We start from the raw sequence: 21,095 nt of genomic DNA, 5'->3' as shown, positions 1-21,095 counted from the left end.
GCTGAGGTCACGATCTCGTAGTTCGTGAGTTCGGGCCCCGTGTCGGGCTCCGGACTGAGCACAGAGCCTGCTTGGCATTCTCTCTCTCTCTCTCTCTTTCTCAGAATAAACACGTGAACATTAAAATAAATAAATAAGATTACCCTCTATCTTTGAAGGACAGCCATGCCTGGCTTGCTTTTACTTGACCATGCCAGTAGCAAAAGCATCACCCAACATTTGAGTCGGTGCTCTGGAGCTTACGGAGGGCTTGCGCAAAACATCTTCTCGTTTCCCTTGTCGCGATATTTTCGTTTGCATTTCAGTATGGATACGCCAAGTTTTCATTATCCTGGAAGGTATCGGAGGTATCGCTAGGCTTCGTCCCTCTCTGTCCCCACCTGCTACCCACCCCTTAGCCACATCTCCCACTCACACTCAGAGAAGTCAGTTACGATTTTCCAGACGCACCGTGTGGCTGTCTGTCTCCCCAGCTCTGTGCAGGCTGGTCTGTCTCTGCAGTGAATGTCCTTCTCTAATCTGTCCGTAGGGGATGTGCACACATTTTCAAGCAGTGAGTAGAGGAGGAGCAGAGAGAGAGAGAGAGAGAGGGAGAGGGAGAGAGAGACAGAATCCCAAGCAGGCTCCGCACTGTCAGCGCAAAGCCCGGAATGGGGCTCGAACTCATGAATCCACGAAGTCATGACCTGAGCCAAAACCAAGAGTCAGATGCTTAACCAACTGAGCCACCCGGGTGCCACCCACACCCCCCTGGAGTTGTCGAGTCTGTAGATCTGGGGTGGGACCCGGAAGTCTGCATTCATTACATGTTCTGGGGCGATGTTGTTGCTGTCGAGCCAGGGACCTCATACCAACGTCCTGCTTCTGTCAACGGTGGCAGAGAGCCAGACGGAAGGACCGTGGACCCCCAAGTCGCTGCATGGAAGACGCCCACCAAGTGCCCACCCTGGACCATGAGTGTTAAACCTCTGAGAGTCACGGCTTATCTGTCACAGAAGCCACACTTCCCTAACAGACTAAAAGGTACTTGTTTCCGTGAAGAAGAGGAAGGGACAGTGAGTTCAGGCCCCCGAGTTTTACTCCTTGCCTTGAAATACAAGAGTTGCGTTCCCTAACCTTCTTCCTCCAAGTCTCCCCTCGCCCCCCTGCTGCCATCCTCTCTCAATTCTAGGTCCACCGTGTTGTCAGAGGCGTATGAAGGAAAGAGGCCAAGAGTGAGGTCAACTCAACTGGCCGAAGGATAGCGTTGGGAAAGTTCGTGTATAAAATCAGAACCTAGGGGCGCCCGGGTGGCTCAGGCAGTTAAGCTTCAGACTCGGTTTCAGCTCAGGTCACGGCACGACCTCACGGTTCGAGAGTTCTAGCCCCGTGCTGGGTTCTGTGCTGATAGTGCAGAGCTTGCTTGGGATTCTCTCTCTCCCTCTCCTCTCTCTCTCTCTCTCTCTCAAAAATAAACAAACACTAAAAAAAAATCAGTATATAATGAGGGGCGCCTGGGTAGCTCAGTCAGTTAATCGTCTGACTCTTGGTTTCGGCTCAGGTCACGATCTCATGGTTCACGAGTTCAAGCCCTGCATTGAGCTCTGTGCTGGCAGCATGGAGCCTGCTTAGGATTCTCTCTCTCTGTCCTTACCCCACTCACACTGTCTCTGTCTCTCTCAAAATAACGAAATCAAATTAAAATTTTTTTTAATTATAACATGTTTAAAAAAATAAAAAAAATCAGTATACAGTGAACTCCATAACTCATTCATATTTTGAAAGATCTTTGCTGCGTGCCCATTGTAGGCAGGTGCCGTTCTAAGAAGTGTAGAGCCGGTGATGAACAAGACAGCTGAAGTCTCAGAGGAAACACACGAAAGGTCGTCTTCAGGGTCCTTACCGGCTGGCTTCCCCGGTGGAAGCAAGATATAACCATAATCTAAAGGAATGGGTTAAAAACCTCAAAAAACTAGGATTCTGTTTCAACTAGAAGGGGCCGTTGTGCGTTAGTATGGCAAAGAGTCAGGGAGGCATCCTTTGGCCTTGGTGACATCCCTGTCCAGGAAAGAGCCGACACTAGGACCCTTTTGCCTCGTCCTGCTAGGGAGGAGTGTTCCTCAAGCTGTCTTAGCTGAGAATCCATCGTCTGTGAACCTACGTACAGAGGCACAAAGTGCTGATATGTTATCTTGACTGTTAATTAGGTTTGTCAATGGCAAGTGGCACAGGCTTTCCGGTTAGATATCAGTCTACCAAGAGTTGAGCTAACGTGAGTCTCTCTAAAGACTGAATCCCCTCACAGTTCACCGATAAAAATCGAGTTTCTTGGCTTGCTTGCCTGGAGCCTGCTTTGGATTCTGTGTCTCCCTCTCTCTCTCTCTGCGCCTTCCCCGCTCATGCTCTTTTTCTCTCTCTCAAAAATAAACATTAAAAAATACGAAAAAAATTTACAAATATCCAAAATGAAACGATTTAGCACAAACACTTTATGCCCCTGACTCTAGCTTTCTCCCTGCCTTAACTGGTATCATCTGCTCTCCCTGTCTGTTCCGCAGAGCAGATTTCCGCTGAGTTATTCCCGAAAAGATGCTCCTTCTGATCCCTTCGGGGGACTTGTCCGACCACACAATATTAATTCCATGCAACTTAAATGCCCCAGCCATTTAGCTGATCTCTCTCATTTATGCTACAGTAAGATTCCAAGATGTGCTTGCTTAAGAGGCAGAAGGAGGCAGCCTCTAATTCATACATGATTTCTTCTCAAATGCGCGCTCTCTCTTATGGCAGATGGTTCACAGGCTCATCCTGTGAATGTTATGATACTTAGAGCGTAAGACGACTCTAGTGGGGGAGGAAGGAAAAATGAAGATGAGATCAAAGACAATTACCATTTGTTTATGCTTCAAATCCTACTTAAAGAGTCGTGGCTCAAGACGGGAGGGTGGGAACCAGGTGCGGAGGAAGCCGGTTCCATACGAGATAAAACCTAGAGGCGGAGAAGACGTAATAACCTGACCACAGAGATATTACTTTCATCAAGGTCCAGACTTGGTTTCTTCTAATCCGCTTATTCAAGTATTCGGGCTTTTCTAGGGAGATCTCCGTTTCTTGCGTGAAAATTGCAGGTAACTAAAATTACTATTAACATTTTTATAACAGGGGCTCCTGGGTGGCTTAGTCGGTTGGGCGTCCGACTTCAGCTCAGGTCATGAACTCACGGTTTGTGAGTTCGAGCCCCGCATCAGGCTCTGTGCTGACGGCTCAGAGCCTGGAGCCTGTTTCGGATTCTGTGTCTCCCTCTCTCTCTCTGCCCCTCCCCTGCTCATGCTCTGTGTCTCTCTGTCTCTCGAAAATAAATACAAATGTTAAAAAAAATTTTTTTTGTTAGGGGGTGCCTGGGTGGCTCAGTCAGTTGAACATCTGACTTTGGCTCAGGTCATGATCTTATGGTTCGTGGGTTCTCTCCCCACGTAGGGCTCTGTGCCATTTGTGCTTTGTCTCTCTCTCTCTCTCTCTCTCTCTCTCTCAAAAATAAATAAGCATTACAAAATTAAACAAAAATAATTCAATGTGGGAGAGGGAGAGAAAGTTTTTACAAAAAGGTGTTTATCACATCATTAATAGGGTAAAATCAGGAGCAAATTAAATACTTCTTAAATCTGGAAGTGTTCTTTCATCCCAGTAAAATTTTATAACAAAATATCCTCTGTCTTTCACCCATGACCTTTGTTTACATCCACAGGTAGAATAAGCAGCCGTGTAAATTTTCTTCTAGTTTTTTGTATTCCCATTTCTTCCATTAAACCCTTTATTCTCTGCGGGATGTATTTCAACATGAGATGGGAGGAGACAGAGGATATGGTCTCATCTGTATGTAACACCAGATGGGATACTTTGGGCAAATAGCTTCATCTCTCTGGGTCTTAGTTAACTGGTCCACCGAAAGTGAAAAAAAAAAAAAAATATATCACACTTACCTTACAGTTGGGTTGAGAATCTGAAGTGAGTTTGCACACATGGAATCAGGAGCGTGGCTTCAACTGGCAACAGGCTTGGAGGTGAGGGTCTGATGGTCCATCTGTCAGGAGTCAGAGAGATCAGTAACCGGAACAGCCGGAGAAGCGTGTCTAGGAAAAAAAGGCAACTCTGAATCAAGCATTACAAGTAAGGAGAGGAGCGCCTGGGTGGCTCAGTTGGTTAAGCGTCCGGCTCTTGGTTTTGACTCAGGTCATGATCTCACAGTTCCATAAGTTCAAGCCCTGCATCGGGGTCTGTACTGAATAGATGTGTCTGTCCAGCAGTCGTAAGTTGAAAAGACTGACATGCGGACCAAAGTATCCTAGACTAAAGCTCGTTCTAGACTTGCCTCGGAAGGTGTAAAACTCAAAAGTTACAAATAACCCCAGGTAACGTAATTTTGTCCCAGACCAAAGCACAAAATATTTAAAGAGATCGCCTGGGAATACAAAGACTTGTTCCACATTCAAATGCCCATAAATGTAGCCTGACACAGCAACAGAAAAACATTAAAAGAAAACACTACATACTCATATAAATTATAAAAATCATTTGATCATTCGGCATTCATTAATGTTAATAAAAACGTTCAGCAAAGTAGACTTAGAAGGGAACTTTCTCAACCTGACCAAGAGCTTCTGGAAAAACAATATACTTTTACCCCGAGGCTGGGAAAAAGCAAGGCAAGAGTCAGTCTCACCAGCCATGCAACATAGAATTACAAGTCCTAACCCAGCGAGGGAAGACAGTGAAATAAAGGCAGATAGATTGCAATGGAAGCAATAAAACTGTCTCTATTTACAAATCGCACGATTATCTATGTACAAAATCCCAAGAAATATGGAAAAAAAAAAAGTTCTAGGACTCAGTGTAGCAAATTTGTAGGACATGAGCACGATGCTTAAAAATCAATTATACTTCCGTAACTAGCAATGAACAATTGGAAACACCATCTTAAAGGAATGCAATTTACAAGAGCAGTAAGAAAAGAGACACGTTCAGGTCGACATAGAACGTAGATGGTTTCTGAAAACTATGAAACACTAATGAAATAATCAAAGAAAGCCTAAATAAATGTAGAGATATAGCTTTTTCGTGGACTGGATGGCCCAGTATTGTTAAGATGTCAGTGCTCCTCACACTGATCTATGGATTTAATGCCAATCAAATTCCCAGCAGGATGTTAGACGCGGGTTCAAAAATGTATGTGTAAAGGCAAAGAACCTAAGCATGGCCCACAAAACTTTGTGGGGTGACTGGGTGGCTCAGTCGGCTGTTAAGCGTCTGACTTCAGCGCAGGTCATGATCTCACAGTTCGTGGGTTCCAGCCCCGCAACGGGCTCTGTGTGGACAGCTCAGAGCCTAGAGCCTGCTTTGGCTTCTATGTCTCCCTCTCTCTCTGCCCCTCCCCTTCTCGTGTTCTCTCTCTGTCCTCTCTCAAAAATAAATAAACATTGAAAAAACACTTTGCAATAGAAGAGAAACACTGAAGAATCTCATACCTGATTTTGACACTTGTTGTAAAGCTAGAGTAAATAAGACAGATATCGGCATATAGAGAGACACATAGATTAATGGGTCGGAATATGGTGTCCACGTACCTGACCAATTTATTTTCAACAAAGGTGTCAAGACAACTTAACACATTTCCAAAACCGTTACATAGACAGGTGCACACACGCACAAGTTGAATCTCAACCATCACCCCCCCCCACCACATAGAGAAACGAACTCAAAATCAATTATAGACCTATGTAAGAGAAAACATGTAGATCTTAATGACCTTGAATTGGCAGATTTCTTGAAAAAAAATTTTTTTTTAATTTTTTAGAGAGAAAGAGAGAGAGAGAGAGTGTGCACAAGCAGGGAAAAGGGGCAGAGGGACAGAGAAAGAGAGTCCCAAGCGGGCTCCATGCTGAAGCCTGCTACAGGGCTCTATCCTGTGACCTCAGATAAAATCAAAGGTTGGCCTCTCAATGAAATGAGCCACCCGGGCACCCTGGTCAAAGATTTCCTTCTAGGAGACAAAATGCATGCATTAAATGCATTCAAATCCATTACCACATAAACTGCAAACAACAACAACAACAACATAAACTGCATTAAAGAGAAAACACAAGGGGCGCCTGGGTGGCGCAGTCGGTTAAGCGTCCGACTTCAGCCAGGTCACGATCTCGCGGTCCGTGAGTTCGAGCCCCGCGTCGGGCTCTGGGCTGACGGCTCGGAGCCTGGAGCCTGTTTCCGATTCTGTGTCTCCCTCTCTCTCTGCCCCTCGCCCGTTCATGCTCTGTCTCTCTCTGTCCCAAAAATAAATAAACGTTGAAAAAAAAATTCAAAAAAATAAATAAATAAAGAGAAAACACGAAAAATTGGGATTTCATCAAGCTTAAGCTCTGGGTCTTTGAAAGATACTCTTCTATGGGTATATAAGAGTTTAGCCTTAGAGGAAGTGTGGTGAAAGCTGTACAAAACTCTCAGTACCCTTTTTGTAATTTTTGTATAAGTTGTATAAGTTTCTATAAAATAGAAAGTTAGGATAAACATCCTGTTAGCAAAAATTAAAGGTAAGCCACCAGCTAGAACAAATATTTTAAAAATAGGTATCTTACAAAGGACTTGTATCCAGACTCTATAAATATATTGATATATATAAGTATATATAAATTACATGTTTTTCACCCCTACATACTATCTAAGAGAAATGAAAACACAGGTTCCCATAAAGCCCAGTGCAGAGAAGAGTTATTTATGACAGCAAAAAACTGGAACCAACCCAAATAATGCCCATGACCCGGTAAACAGTCGCACAAGTCGTGGTCTATCCGAGACACGTGACGAACGGAAACAGACTCACTGAAACACACAGTCGCACGGATAGATTTCCAAAGCTTTATGCTAAATTGAAGAAGCTGGACACGGAAGGCTAGGTGCTTTAGTGGGATGTTTCCAGCCTGCGTCCAGCCCCATTTCTCAGCATTAGTAGTTAGATACGTGGAAACAAAAAGAAACTCTACTCTTTTCATGCACGACACCAGGCTTTGCTGTAGGAAGCTCCCCTCCTGAGTCTGGATTTATATCAGTCTTCATTTATAATGATCTACATCTCCGGGGAGCATAACTGTGCTTCTAGATTACAGTATGGTCTGGCTGCAAAACCACATTCCAGACTGCATACAGCACAGCCAAATATGGAAAGACTCCTTAAAGAGCAAGGCTGTTGGGCTGGATTTGCTAACTCACTCGTTGAGAGACTCTAAGGAAGATAGTAAGTATCTTGAAAGCCTTGATAAACTCATCTATAAAAGGGGACCAGTAGGGTCGCGTTGAGGATTAAATGAGGTATTTTAATGGACCTCCATGGCTGTCAGGCAGTTCGATACCTTTGGGCTCCAGTATGTTACCAACAACCTTGCTATGACTTGTGGGGCTTCTGAGCTATCATTTCTCAGATGACAGGAGCCACTTACATGACTCAGTTGAGATGGGCGAATTAGTTCAAACGTTCCTAACCAAGAATAGAAAGCTCAACACATGTGAATTCAGGCAAGGAAAAGTTGCTGTGTCTTCTCCCCACAGGGAATTCAGAAGGGTTCCATAGGGACAATTCTAAAGGAAATTCTAAATTCTTCCCATGCCCTCCTCTGTAACTGCCCGTTCCTTCTCTATGTTTCCACATAGATATTCCCCCCCCCAGCGAATCTTCTCATCAATAAATAAACCAACCAACCAACCAACTTGCCTACTTACCTACCTACCTTTTGGTTCTCTTAATCACCAAAAGTCAAGGAACGTTAACTGTGCCCAAAAGCTCAATATGGCAGTGAAAGTCATTATCCTTGGTGACCGAGACCCTACCTTCTCTGGATACCTCCCCAGGTAAATTGAAACTGACCAAAAATACAGAAAAACCAAGTATAGCGACCAAGTGTATTTCCTGCCGGAAGTATGTGATACTTTTTACAATAAGAAAACCGTAATACTCAACAGCCTGTGCGAAGAATCTCATCTCAGCCATAGCTAAATCCAGGGCTAGTTTAACCCTCATGGAGGCACCTTCTGTTCTGAAACTTGAACCGCTGGGACACACATCACATTTTCCGTCTCTTTCCTCCTTCTATTTGAGTCCAGTCCAATGATGTCTGCAATCCGATGTGGCTATAAAACCCAGAGGCCCTCTCAGAAGAACATTCAGTCAAACCTAAGCTCTTTTCATTATCTCGGCCACTTTTCCACTTGACGTTTTCTCTGAACGTCCCTCCACTGCAGTGTGGAGCTAACTCTGAAGACTCAAAGGGGCTCCCTCCCCTCCGTTACTGCCGCTGCTGCTCAGAGGCTGGTGTGCGGGGATGACAAGGGAAGAGAGACACATGTAGCTCCTAGGCTGGCAGAACCCTCTCCTCTGAACTCAGCTGTCATCTCTCATGGCTCCCAGGGAGGCAGACGACCAGATAATTCTGCTCCTGACACAGCGGCAGACTGGCCTCCCATGCAAAGAACCAGGCCCCTTTTGACTTGTCATGGGGGTTAGTATAGCAACACATTCTCAAAATCCGGCTGTCCCAGCTGTAATTCCTTCACTATCCCATGATTGAGGGGGACGGGAAAGAATCTTCTATCCTCAGGAGATGCATATTTTTGTATTTTAATGACCTTCAACCTGTTAGTTTCAGGGTAACTTCTTGTTCTAAAAACTCCGCAGGCCAAACTTCCAAGTGTCATTGCCTGTCTGTCTTCTATTTCTTGCCTATTTTTACCGAAGACATCTCAAGGTCTCCAAAGGTGAAGGAGACACTTTTCAAGGGATTTTTCATTGAGCGAATTCATTAGGGGACTACAGAGACATATGCCCAGGTTCAAAGAATTCTTTGGCCATCCATACTCTCTGGTAACTTCTACAATCACATCCCATTTAGAGGAGACCTCTCTTTCATCGATATAGTAACATGAAATCACTTGTGAAATCACCTTGACACTTACCCATGCAATTAAAATTGATCTAAACCTCACTAACATCGTTGTTATCAATTTCAATTAATTTCATAGTAAGCTGTAATACACATCAAGACACGACTGTAGACCTGATGCTTTTAAATACACTGGAAATGGAACAGAAGACACCAGAATAGGAGTCCTCCTTCTCAAATTCAGTTTAAATCTTGTATGACGAGGGCACACAGAAGAGGCAAGCAGATACTTTGTCTACAAACTCACCGGATAGGCAGATTAAGGCACACATGAAGGACATCAGCAGAGGAACATCACACCCCAAGGACAGTCCACCCTCGAAGAATCTCATTCAAAGCACTTAACTCAAAATATTTAGAATGAAAAAATCAGACAATGTCAAGTGCATCTGTGGCTGTAGAACAAGACAAACTGCTAATGGCGATGTAGGTTGGTGCAACCATTTTGGAGGCCGGTTTGGTCCTCCAAAATGTGGAGAGGCACACACCCTACAATCCCATGGTTTCTCTTTAGGGATTTGCCCTCCTGAGTCTCTTGCACAGGTGCACACGTGCACAAGGAATGCTCAGAGCAGCACTGGTCGTAATAGCAAATCTTGGGAAACAAACTCCACCCATCAATAACGGACGAGATGAATCGGTCGCGGTATATTCACATAAGCCTAGGGAAGTGGTCAAGCAGCATCTTTGGGGGATGGGGCCTGGTGTTTCCACTGCTTTATGAAATAACATTCGGTGTCAGTGAGCTAGGGTGTTCACAGATTATTGACACTGTGGTCTGGAGGGGTAGGTTGACTTGTCAAAGGTAAACCAGTTGGTAAAATGGGCCAGAACCAGGTTCTCTTGCCCCCTGGTCCAGAGCTTTCTCTAGTAGATCACATCACCTTCCTACAGGTCAAAAGAAGATAATGTACTTAAACGAACCCAGTACTCCAGCAAGAGTGTTAAACTACCTGTGTTGACTTTGACTTAAGGAGAGCACATCATCCTTCTTGTCTATCCCTTGGGATCTGCTGCCCCTGCTGACTAGTCTGAGCTTGTGGTCTGTCCATCCTAACTAGAAAGCCTGAATTTGAAGGAACCTGGAGACAGAGATAATGGAGATAGACACACGGGATACACACGGGAGTCAGAAGTCTTGTGTTAAACCCAACATTTCCTTGGAATGCCAGTGCCTCGTTAAGCTCCTTCTGCTTGGGGTAACACCATACTTTCCCAACATACCTCCTTTCCCAGGGCTTAATTTTAGACCTGGCCTTGGCCTCTCGCAGGATTATGGGCTGGTTGCCTTGGGCTCCTGCTCATTCACTAGAATGTTGACCTGCTTCTAGTACCTCAGGGGGTGCCATGGGCTGTAGGAAGTGCCGGGTGAAATCAGAATTGCCGTGAAACGGGTATCCCTACAGGAAGGACAGACAGAAATGTGGAAGTCCCAGTCATCAGTGGAGAAGAGAGATTGCCTGGCGTGAGGGGCAGGCGTGGAGCTCTTCATGTGCATTTATCCATTCTTTGGTTGCTTCAATGACTGTTCATTCATCCCATAAACGCTTATTGTGTCCCTCCTTGCTATGCCGAGGATACAGCCGCGGATAAATGAGACAGGACCTTCCCGAATGCATGGCGTCAACGGGAGAATAGACAACTATGTAAACGGTTACAATCAAGCGAGATGGAAAGAAGAAGGAGCTGTGGGTAAAGAAGGGGGTCTGTACCAGCTTCAGTAGGGAGGGAGAGCTTCCTAGGGGAACTGGCATTTAAACTGACACCTGCCAGTGGCACCTGGGTGGCTCAGTTGGTTAAGCTTCGGACTTCAGCTCAGGTCATGATTTCGGTCTGTGAGTTCGGGTGAGCTGGAGCCCCACCTCAGGTGAGCCCACTTCCCCTCTCTCTCTCTCTCTCTCTCGTTCTCTCTCTCTCTGCCCGTCGTGGGATTCTCTCTCTTTCTCTCTCTCTCTCTCTCAAAAAAATTTTTTTAAAAAAATAAATAAACTGACACCTGTCAAACGAGATCTGGATCAGGTAAGGGCACAGAGGCACATCCAAAGCCTCAGAAGCTTTGGAGGAATCATGGCACCAACCAATAGCTGAAATCAACTATAGCTGAGCCTGGACCACGAGGGGGCAGATGGCAGGAAGTGAGACCAGAAAGGTGGCAAGAGTCAGATGAAGTGAGTTATATGGTTATGGATCCTATACAGGAAATTGGCTGCTACGTGGAAGACAGCAGAGGATCTGTCCCTTGTCTTTCGGATCATGACCTTTTTCCACTATTAGACTTAATGACATCCTGACGGGATGTTTCTCATGCCTGTGCATTTCTTTATGCTGTGCGTGTGTTTATTTATTTATACATATATAATTTAGTATCATTTATATATAATTATATAGGGGAATTATATACAATATAATATAATATAAAAATAAAATATAATAACATTATAATATAGTTATTAATCATACAAGTATTAATGTTATTATATGCTGTAATAAGTATATAACAACACAATAATGTTAAAAACAGAGCGTATATAATAATTATGGATGACTTATATCGCTGTCTCACATTTTCCCCCTTCGTATAAATGGTGGTACCCTGTAATAATTCTTCTGCAACTTACTTTTTCACTCGTTATGGTTTGGGGTTCCATCCTGTGAATACACACCTGATTCTTTTTTTTTTTTTAATTTTCTGCATTTTTTTTTCAGGCTTTATGACCTCCCATCATGAGGAAAGGCAGTATTCGACTGTGAACAAAAGTCATCAGAAATGTTTAGTTTGCAGGGGCTTAGATTATGACTATACCTACTGGCTTTTCTTTATGATGTCATTTGTGAACTTTTATCTATCACTTCTCACTTAATGAGTCACCAACTGAGGAGAAAAAGCTGAGAACTTGGACTACATGGGGCTTCTTAGACTTCTTTCTCATTTCCAACGCTTTTCATTTTGTTAAATCTTTGCTATGCTTTACCGTGAATACTCCTTTTAAATCTGACGGAACATATTAAACATAATATCCGATTTGGTTTTAATATTGCTGACCCTGAACTTCCCATTTCCATTCATGTAATTGACCCCACGTTGCAATTCCGGTGGTCTCGTCCCATTTTGTTTTAGTATTTCTCTTAAAAGTAACCAATACGTGAAGGAAAAAACTTAAATCTGAGACTTACCACCCTTTTAAAAATGAGAATGTATGTTGCTTATATATTTTTTAATTTCTGGGGTTTTTTTATTGAAGAACAGTTTACGCATGATGTTATGTTAGTGTCAGGTGTACCCCTAGTGATTCAGCAATTACGTCCGTTATTTAGTGGCCACGATGATAAGTGGCCTCACCCATCCTCTGTCACCATACAGCATTACTACAATATTATTGACTAAATGCCCAGTGCTGTACTCTTCACTTCTGGATTATAATTTTTGTTCTTGCTATGAAATCTTCACTCCTATTTTAAATTATCTATTTTATGCTCCTTTATTATGCCTATGTTGTCTTCCAGCGAATGAACCACCTCATTCATTCACTCAAGAGACATTTACTGAGCACTTACTACATACACAACTATTTGCCTTAAAATGCTACTAAGATGGGAACAGTAGAACAATAAACTATTTACCCTTCTGCCAACATCATCTCCTCACGTGTCATGTTCTCACAATTCATAGGTACCTAATCAATATCATGTCATACCAATATAAACCAATTTTTTTATCATGGTAAAAACCAGAAAATTTTCTCCTAAGCATTTTTTTTTTAATGTTTTTTCAACGTTTATTTATTTTTGGGACAGAGAGAGACAGAGCATGAACGGGCGAGGGGCAGAGAGGGAGACACAGAATCGGAAACAGGCTCCAGGCTCTGAGCCATCAGCCCAGGGCCCGACGCGGGGCTCGAACTCACGGACCGTGAGATCGTGACCTGGTTGAAGTCGGACGCTCAACCGACTGCGCCACCCAGGCGCCCCATCCTAAGCATTTTTACATGTATCATACAGTCGTGTTAACTATGTGCACGTTGTTGTGTAACAGATTGCTGGGATGTTTTCCTCTTGCAAAACTGAAATTCTACATCATGCGAACAACTCCTCCCTCCCTCCCTCCCGCCACCCCCCCCCCCCAGCCCCTGACAATGACTCTCTTACCGTCTAAGAATCTGACTACTCTACATACTTTATTAAGCAGAATATGTAGTATCTGTCCTTTTGTGACCGGCTTATTTCACCTAGCATATTGTCCTCAAAGTTAGTCCATGTTGTCACATATTATGGAATTTAGTTCCTTTATCGACAGTTTATTCTGCCGCACAAAAGTTCTAAAATTTGACAGAGCTCCACAGGTTCTGTTTTTACTTTTGTTGCATGGGACTTCGGCGTCGCGTACAAGAAATCATCGTCAAATCTCACGGCCTGAAGCTTTTTCCCTATGTTTTCTTCTCAGTAGTTTCAAGTTTTATGTGTAGCCTTTGATTTGTTTTGAGTTGACTTTTGTGTACGGTGTAAGGGAAGGGTTCAAATTCATTCTCTCGCATGTGGCTATCCAGTTTTCCCAACATCATTTGTTGAACAGACTATTCTTTTCCCTTGTCACCCTTGTGGAAGATCATTTGACCACACGCACAACAGTTTATCTCTGTTCTGTCCCATTGGTTCATATGTCCATCATTAGGCCAGTATCATACTGTTTTGTTCACTGTTGTTTTGTAATGTGTTTTGAAATCAGGAAGAGTGAGTCCTCTAGCTTTGTTTTTCTTTTTTTTTTTTCTTTTTTTTTTTAAATTTTTTTTTCAACGTTTTTTATTTATTTTTGGGACAGAGAGAGACAGAGCATGAACGGGGGAGGGGCAGAGAGAGAGGGAGACACAGAATCGGAAACAGGCTCCAGGCTCTGAGCCATCAGCCCAGAGCCTGACGCGGGGCTCAAACTCACGGATCGCGAGATCGTGACCTGGCTGAAGTCGGACGCTTAACCGACTGCGCCACCCAGGCGCCCCAAGCTTTGTTTTTCTTAAAATGTTTTTAATGTTTATTCTTGAGAGAGAGGGAGAGAAACAAAGCATGAGTGGGGGAGAGGCAGGGAGAGAGGGAGACACAGAAACCGAAGCAGCTCCAGGCGCTGAGCTATCAGCACAAGAGCTGGACGTGGGGCTCAAACTCACAGACTGTGAGATCATGACCTGAGCTGCAGTCGGATGCCCAACCGACTGAGCCACCCAGGTGCCCCTAGCTTTGTTTTTCTTTATCAAGGTTATTTTGGTCATTCAGGATCCTTTGGAATTTCATATGCATTTTAGCATATTTTTTTTCAATTTCTAAAAAAAAAAAAAAAAAAGTCATCAGATTTTGATAGGGATTACAAGTACAGATATTTTAAGAATATTAAGTTTTCCAATCCAAGAATCCAGGACCACTTTCCATTTATTTGTGTCTTCTTTAATTTCTTTCAGCAATGTTTTGTAGTTTTCATTGTAAAAGTCTTTCACCTCCTTTGTTAAGTGTATTCCTAAGGATTTTTTTTTTTGATGTTACTGTCAATGGGGTTATTTTCTTAATTCTCCATTCCACATAATAACTGTAATGGTCAATCATCAGTTGTTCTTTAAAAAGTACCATCTCTGCATTGTTCAAAATATTTTCCAGCTTTATTTAGTTATTTATTTATTTCCCCCAAAGGCCTTTGGGGCAACATGTATCTGAGACTCTGCAGACCTGAGAATACCTTTCTGGGCCTGAGATGTGACATATGCTAACCAACTAGGTGTTGAGGTATGGATAATGACAGAAAGAAAATCCGAAACTAACTTGGTTTTAACTCCTCTGAAAGTAAATTGTTCCCCTTCCTGAAGGTCATGGGATTATCTTTTTATCCTTCAAATTTAAAATCTTCCTAAGGGATTTGTCTCGTTTATTTGAATTTATTTTGTCCTCTTGATTTGCAATCTTTGGATTTTTCCATACTAGTTTTGAAGGTAACATTTTGAATTGGTTGCCTTATTTTTAGAGGGGTGGTGATTACTTTCCGTGGGAGGGACTCTTTTTATTGACAGGTTCAATCTTTCTATTCTGACCGCCATGTTGATCAGCTTTCTTGTTAAAGTAAAAACCAATAGTAATCAAAGTACTGAATTCTTATAATATTTTAATATCTCGTTCTGTACATTCTTTTCCATTATTTTTTTTAACGTTTATTTATTTTTGAGACAGAGAGAGGCAGAGCATGAACGGGGGAGGGTCAGAGAGAGAGGGAGACACAGAATCGGAAGCAGGCTCCAGGCTCTGGGCCATCATCAGCCCAGAGCCCGACGCGGGGCTCGAACTCACGGACCGTGAGATCGTGACCTGAGCTGAAGTCGGACGCTTAACCGACTGAGCCACCCAGGCGCCCCTCTTTTCCATTATTTTTAAACTTCTCTGCTATATCGTGGCGATAACTCTCAAATAGAAATCTGAGAATCTGCCTGACGGCTGATTCTGCAAACTGTTTGCTTTGTTTCTATCTGCTCTCTTTCTTTATATTTGAGTGCCTGGGCTCTGTTTCAGGGATAGTGTGTATCCTTCTTTTATTCTCTAATGGAATAGAAAAGCCCTAATTTCAAGGTTTGCTCTCATCCATGAATTAAGCTCTAATTTGGGGAAGAAGATGGGATATCTATGGTAATCTCTGTGTGTGCGTGTGCGGACTTTCATAATAATCTCAGCGTGTACCTCGTCCGCCATCTTCCATTGTTGACCCAAAGGACCCAAGTGAAAAACATTATGAATATTCAACTTTGTTTGGTCTGTGTTTCCCTAGTACAATAAAGCAGGTGCCAGTCATATACCATGAACAGATCTTGCAAGCCGTACTGGCATAGAGCTCTATTGTTTCATTAGCGAAACACAAAACTTAACATTATTTCCGTGACTGTACAGGGAGCTGGAAGAACTCAGTCTACTCTCCACGCTGCTAGGTCCTTGGCCTTACTCGTTGAGGCCACGCTGGACGTAGTTTACTGTGGTGGAAGGTCCTTGTGTTTTGGCTTGGAAGCTGTTATGCCAGACTTTCTCATGGGGGGATTTACTCCATGTCTATACCTATGTCATGGTCATTTCAGTAACATGTCAGTATACTCTGAAAGCCCCTCCGATGCCTGTTAATTTCATAAGGGGGGGTGAAGCATTCATTTTACAAGGGAGGGAGCGTTGTTATGATCCCTCCACTGCCACCATATTTTCCTACGTTCTTGTCATCAACTTTCCTTTTTCCCCCGCTGTGCTAATTTCCTGTGGTTACCATGACGAATTAAAAACTTGGTGACTTGAAACAATGCAAATGGACTCTCTCGCAGTTCTGGAGGCGAAACATCCAAAAGTAGTGTCTGAGCCAAAATCGTGGTGTTGGGCAGACCACTCTCCTTGTGGAGGCTCAGGAAGGGGGTGGGATCTGTTCCTTGCCTCTTTCAGCTTCCGTTGGCTGCTGGCCTTCTTTGGCCTGTGGTCACGGCCCTCCAGCCTTCAAGGCCGGCACGTTCAAATCTCTCCGCTCTGTCTGCACATGGCCTGCTCCCCTGTTTGTGTTTATCCCCCTCTGCCTTTTCCTTATAAGGATGCTCATGTTGGCATTTAGAGCCCATTGGGTAATCCAGGATAGTTTCTTCATCTCACAATTTTTAATTTGATTACACAGGCAACCCCCTCCCCCTACACACACACACACACACACACACACACACACACACACAAAGACCTTTCCCCAAATCAGGTCACATTTGCAGGTTCTTTCTAATGCAAATCGCCAACTGGTTTCAGAAAAGATGTGAGTCCAGGAAAACGACTCCTCCCAAGAACTAAAGCACAGGATCTAATGAATGGATAAGCCACGATTCCATCTTCATGAGAATTATTTTATCAATATTTCTTACGTGCATTGAGCTGGTGAATGTAAATGCGTATTTTTTCTCGTTTAATTTTCCCAGTGACCTTATGAGGTTGGCACTGTTCTTGTGCTACTGTTACAAACCCTGAGACACAGACAGCTTAATCAGCCTTCCTAAAATGATAGAGTCAGAACTTGAATCTAGATTTAAGACGTGTTTTAAGAAGTCACAAAAACTGTCAGGTTTCAACGTCTCCTTCCAGTAAGGAGTCGGGGTGGGGCGTCAGTGTGTTTCTAAAGACCAGTGGCAGGAGACCGATCCGGAAGGAAGAGGAAGGCTGGAGAGCGGAGCATGACAAGGAAGACACAATTGGCCAAACCAAAGCAGGGGAAACTTCTCCAAGATCAGGAGGAGAACTGCTACCGTCCTACCTGGCAACTTGGAGGACTTGAGAGATGAATGAGATAGAGTCACGGGCAGGTCATGGGGCCCAGGCATTGGGACTCCTAGACTCATCAAGGAGCCTGTTGGAGGTATAACACATGCCGGTGGACACGCCCTCATGCAGGGGACTCTCTGTGCCTAGAAAATGTCCATGTCGGGGCGCCTGGGTGGCTCAATCGGTTAAGCATCCAGCTCTTGACTTCAGCTCAGGTCATGATCTCACAGTTCAATGAGATCAAGCCGCGTGTCAGGCTCTGTGCTCAAATATAAAGAATAAATAAATAAATAAATAAAACTTAGAGTTCTGGTGGTGACGGAGATCTAATGTCTCAACCTCGTGCCTGCCAAAGAGCTCAGGGTAAGACGGATTCGGGGAGAGTAAAGGCACTTCTCCGCTTCTCACATTCAAATGTGACAGTGAGAAAACTGCGGTCCCCTCAGCCTGAAGCTCGGCTCTTCACAGTCGGCCACAGGGCTGGATGTCAAGATGGGGACATTTGAGACAGGCCAGAGCCTGTGTTATTACGGCCATTGTCAGTGAGGGCGGACTTAGGCTTGGATTCACCTAGAAGAATGGAACTTAGTGGAGACCATCTGTGCAGTTCACTCTCATGCCACATCATTTCTGAAATCCACTCGTCATACTTTGTAATTAGTTTATTAATGGCAATTAATAATGCCAATTATGGCAATAATATAATATATTATAATATAATTATAATATAATATATAATATAAATATAATTATAAAATTAAATATTATTTAAAATAAATTATAATATAAATATAATATAATTAATTATTGGCATAATTAATATGCCAATAATGGCAATTATTATATTAATATATTATATTATATATTATATTATAATGTATAATATAATAATATAATTAATTATTGGCATAATTAATATGCCAATAATGGCAATTAATGTGTTATTTATTCCTGGCAAGGAAATACGCACCAGGTTATTTCCTGCAACTCTGAAAACAATAACGTTTGCGCTTTAAAAAATTCAAACAATTATTACTTGTTTGCTGGCTTTTTTTTTTATTCGTGTGGTCCTGTGATCCTCATGGCCGTTGTGAGTGACACATTTTCCCGAAACTCGAGGCTGTCGTGGGGAATAAATTCTCTTATCTCTACAGAACTTCAACTGCTTCTCCTATGTCTAGTAATTCCAGGACTTATTATATTTTTGGTCTTTAGACCCCAGTAGCCATTTAAGTTCTAGAGCAACAAGAGATAAAGCCTTTTTTTACCAATAAAATACTTTACAATGAACCCATGGTCACTACCGTTATATTCACGGCTCCTCTGCCCTTTCTGCCTACTCCTGAGAGTCGTCCTATAAAAATCCCGGGTCTGAAAGGAACATCTAGAAAACTCGATTATGCCCAAACAAAAGAAGCCATCATTTTTAAGGCCGCTAAAGTGTATTTGGCATTTCCAAATGAACCTCCTTTATCTCAATAAGCAACAATTACTCCACGTTCTTATTTGAATTCCGCAGCTATTTTAGAGGCAGCCGAAAGACCGCCTCTAAAACTGGAAATAAGTTGCCCGTGTTGAGGTCTCTATGAAATATTTCCTCCTTAGCTTCAATAGCCTATTTTCTGAGACAGAGATTGAGCGACAGCTTAAAAGAGTGCGGATTATAAACCCATTTAAGAGTGTTGCGTTTTTTAAATTTGTCACAAATGGAAGGAAAAACCGGGGCGACACAGGCAAGGCTCAAGTGCCAACATGTGTCTTTCTGTTTATTCATTATTCAAGGGTCAGACCCTCAACCAGGGCCAGAGAGAAATGACAAAAATAAATACATATCTGTGCAACAATCTGCAATTTAAAATAATGGAAAGCAAGATTCCTATTCATTTTTATGGCACAAACCTGACATCACTTCACTCCAATTTTCTATAATGGAACCAGCTGGGCTCTGGGAGGGAACTAGTAATAGGTTTTAATGGATAAAATCTGCCATTGAAACTGGCCATTTTCTAGAACGATCTCAGTGCTTGGCACCCGGCCCATCATACGGCATCATGCCTTCTGCAGCACTGGGCCAGCTCACGGAACCAGAGGGGTGTGCGTGCAGGGCTGCTGAACTTGGAGAAGCCTCTCGTCTCTCCATTAAGGGAGCGTTCCAAGCCCCAGCTCGGGTTCCATTGACCCAGCTGGACAGACCACCGGGGAAGAATCAGGGAAATGTCATTGTCTTCGATCGAGGCTTGCAAAAGCCATAGCCACGAGGTCAGGGGGAAGGGCAGAGGGGCCCAGACCGGGTGAAGGCAGTACATTCCCCATTTCAAGGCCAAGCCCTTGAACGGACGGCCGGTTCCGTTTGGAACAACTGGGTTTTACTGGCTCTGGGTTAATAACGCCTCCCTCGCCTCCCCTCTCATTCCGTTAAACCATTCCTTCTCTCCTCCTATTCAGCTCTCAAGCTGCTGTTAACATATGAAAATAGCATGCAAAGAATGGAATGGGCCGCCTGCCACGGAGATAAAAATGGGATGTTCGTTCTAATTTATTTCATGGCATCACGCCTCTTCGCTGCCTCTGTTTTCTTTGCTAGGCAGCTTGATTGCCTCTTTGAGAGTATGACTGGTCTGGCCCTCAGCCTTGTATTTGAGCCATGGTGGAGGTTAAACAGGTAACCAGCCTTTGGAGGTCTGACGCAAATCTGAATAGCCACCTGGCCAGGTTTCTGTGGGCACAGGAGAATTAGGCGCACGCGCTCTCTCTCTCTCTCTCTCTCTCTCTCTTTTAACTAGTAGCAGATTTTCGGCTATATGATCTCTAATGTTCATTTTGGTGAAATGCTGCCGGCTCTAAAAATAAATGATGTTTTCAAATAATGTCTACTCACTTTGCCTAAAGCATGTTCCACAACTTCTGTTCTGACTGCCTCGTGGCAATGGTCCCGAAGCACGGGTACACGATTTACAAGCAAATTTGCAATGCCTGTCAGAGTACCAGGCGTGACCCGATCAGAAAATGGAGATGCACTCAGTATGGTTGCTTCCTCAGCACTCACGTGTCTTTGTTGACATTCCCTGACTTTGTGACCACATGCCTTTTTCACGCACTGCCTCCCTGAGATGGCTGTGCTCTCGCCACCAAGGTGTGTGACCATACAGGACAACAGCAGAGAGGAAACTCGGTTGAGTAGACATTATCTTGACTGGGGGCGCCTGGGTGGCTCAGTCAGTTAAGTGTCCAGCATCGACTCAGGTTATCATCTCGAGGTCTGTGGGTTCGAGTCCTGCGTTGGGCTCTGTGCTGACAGCTCAGAGCCTGGAGCCTGCTTCCGGTTCTCCCTCCCTCTCTGCCCCTCCCCCACTTTCTTTCTCTCTCTCTCTCTCTCTCTCTCTCTCTCTCTCTCTCAAAAATAAGTGAACGTTTAAAAAATATATTTTTTTAATCATTATCTTGACCACTAAATAGGAAAGTCTAAATTCTGATCCAGGGTCAACGGCCTCTGATTTGCAGTTGGCCCAGAACACGACTGCCATTTTTTTCCTTCCGCAGCTTTCTTGTCCAACTCAAAGCGCAGCGTGTCTCCAGCCTCCCCAGAACCTCCCTTCCCATCACTGCCCATCATGCACACTGCATCCCAACCCCGTCCGACTACTGACCTTGTCTGTTCTTCCAGGTCTTCTTCCAGTTACCAACTCCTAGCGAATTTCTGCTCTTTCTTCAAGGTGTTGTTCACCTGCTCCCAGCAGGGCTGCTTTCTCGGTTCTACTACGTGCTTATACTTCCAACCATCAACTGTCCACACTCCCACCTCGTGAGCACCTCAAAGGCCAATCTCCAACGCGGAGT

At 43.7% G+C, this 21,095-nt stretch overlaps 1 long non-coding RNA gene across 1 annotated transcript in view; it reads right to left on the bottom strand.

The window, feature by feature from the left end:
• LOC147572976 (uncharacterized) overlaps positions 1-21,095 on the bottom strand; it is a 563,239-nt gene that overhangs the window by 8,837 nt on the left and 533,307 nt on the right. The window contains exon 5 of the long non-coding RNA XR_015245397.1: positions 3,960-4,109. This is a non-coding gene — a long non-coding RNA (uncharacterized LOC147572976). The remainder of the gene's footprint in view (positions 1-3,959; positions 4,110-21,095) is intronic.

Source organism: Puma concolor, chromosome E3 (genome assembly GCF_028749965.1).
Source record: "Puma concolor isolate L17-30 chromosome E3, mPumCon1.1.hap2, whole genome shotgun sequence".
Taxonomy (NCBI): Eukaryota; Metazoa; Chordata; class Mammalia; order Carnivora; family Felidae; genus Puma; species Puma concolor.
Note: the sequence above shows the minus strand (reverse complement) of the source record. Positions and strands in the feature narration are given on the sequence as shown.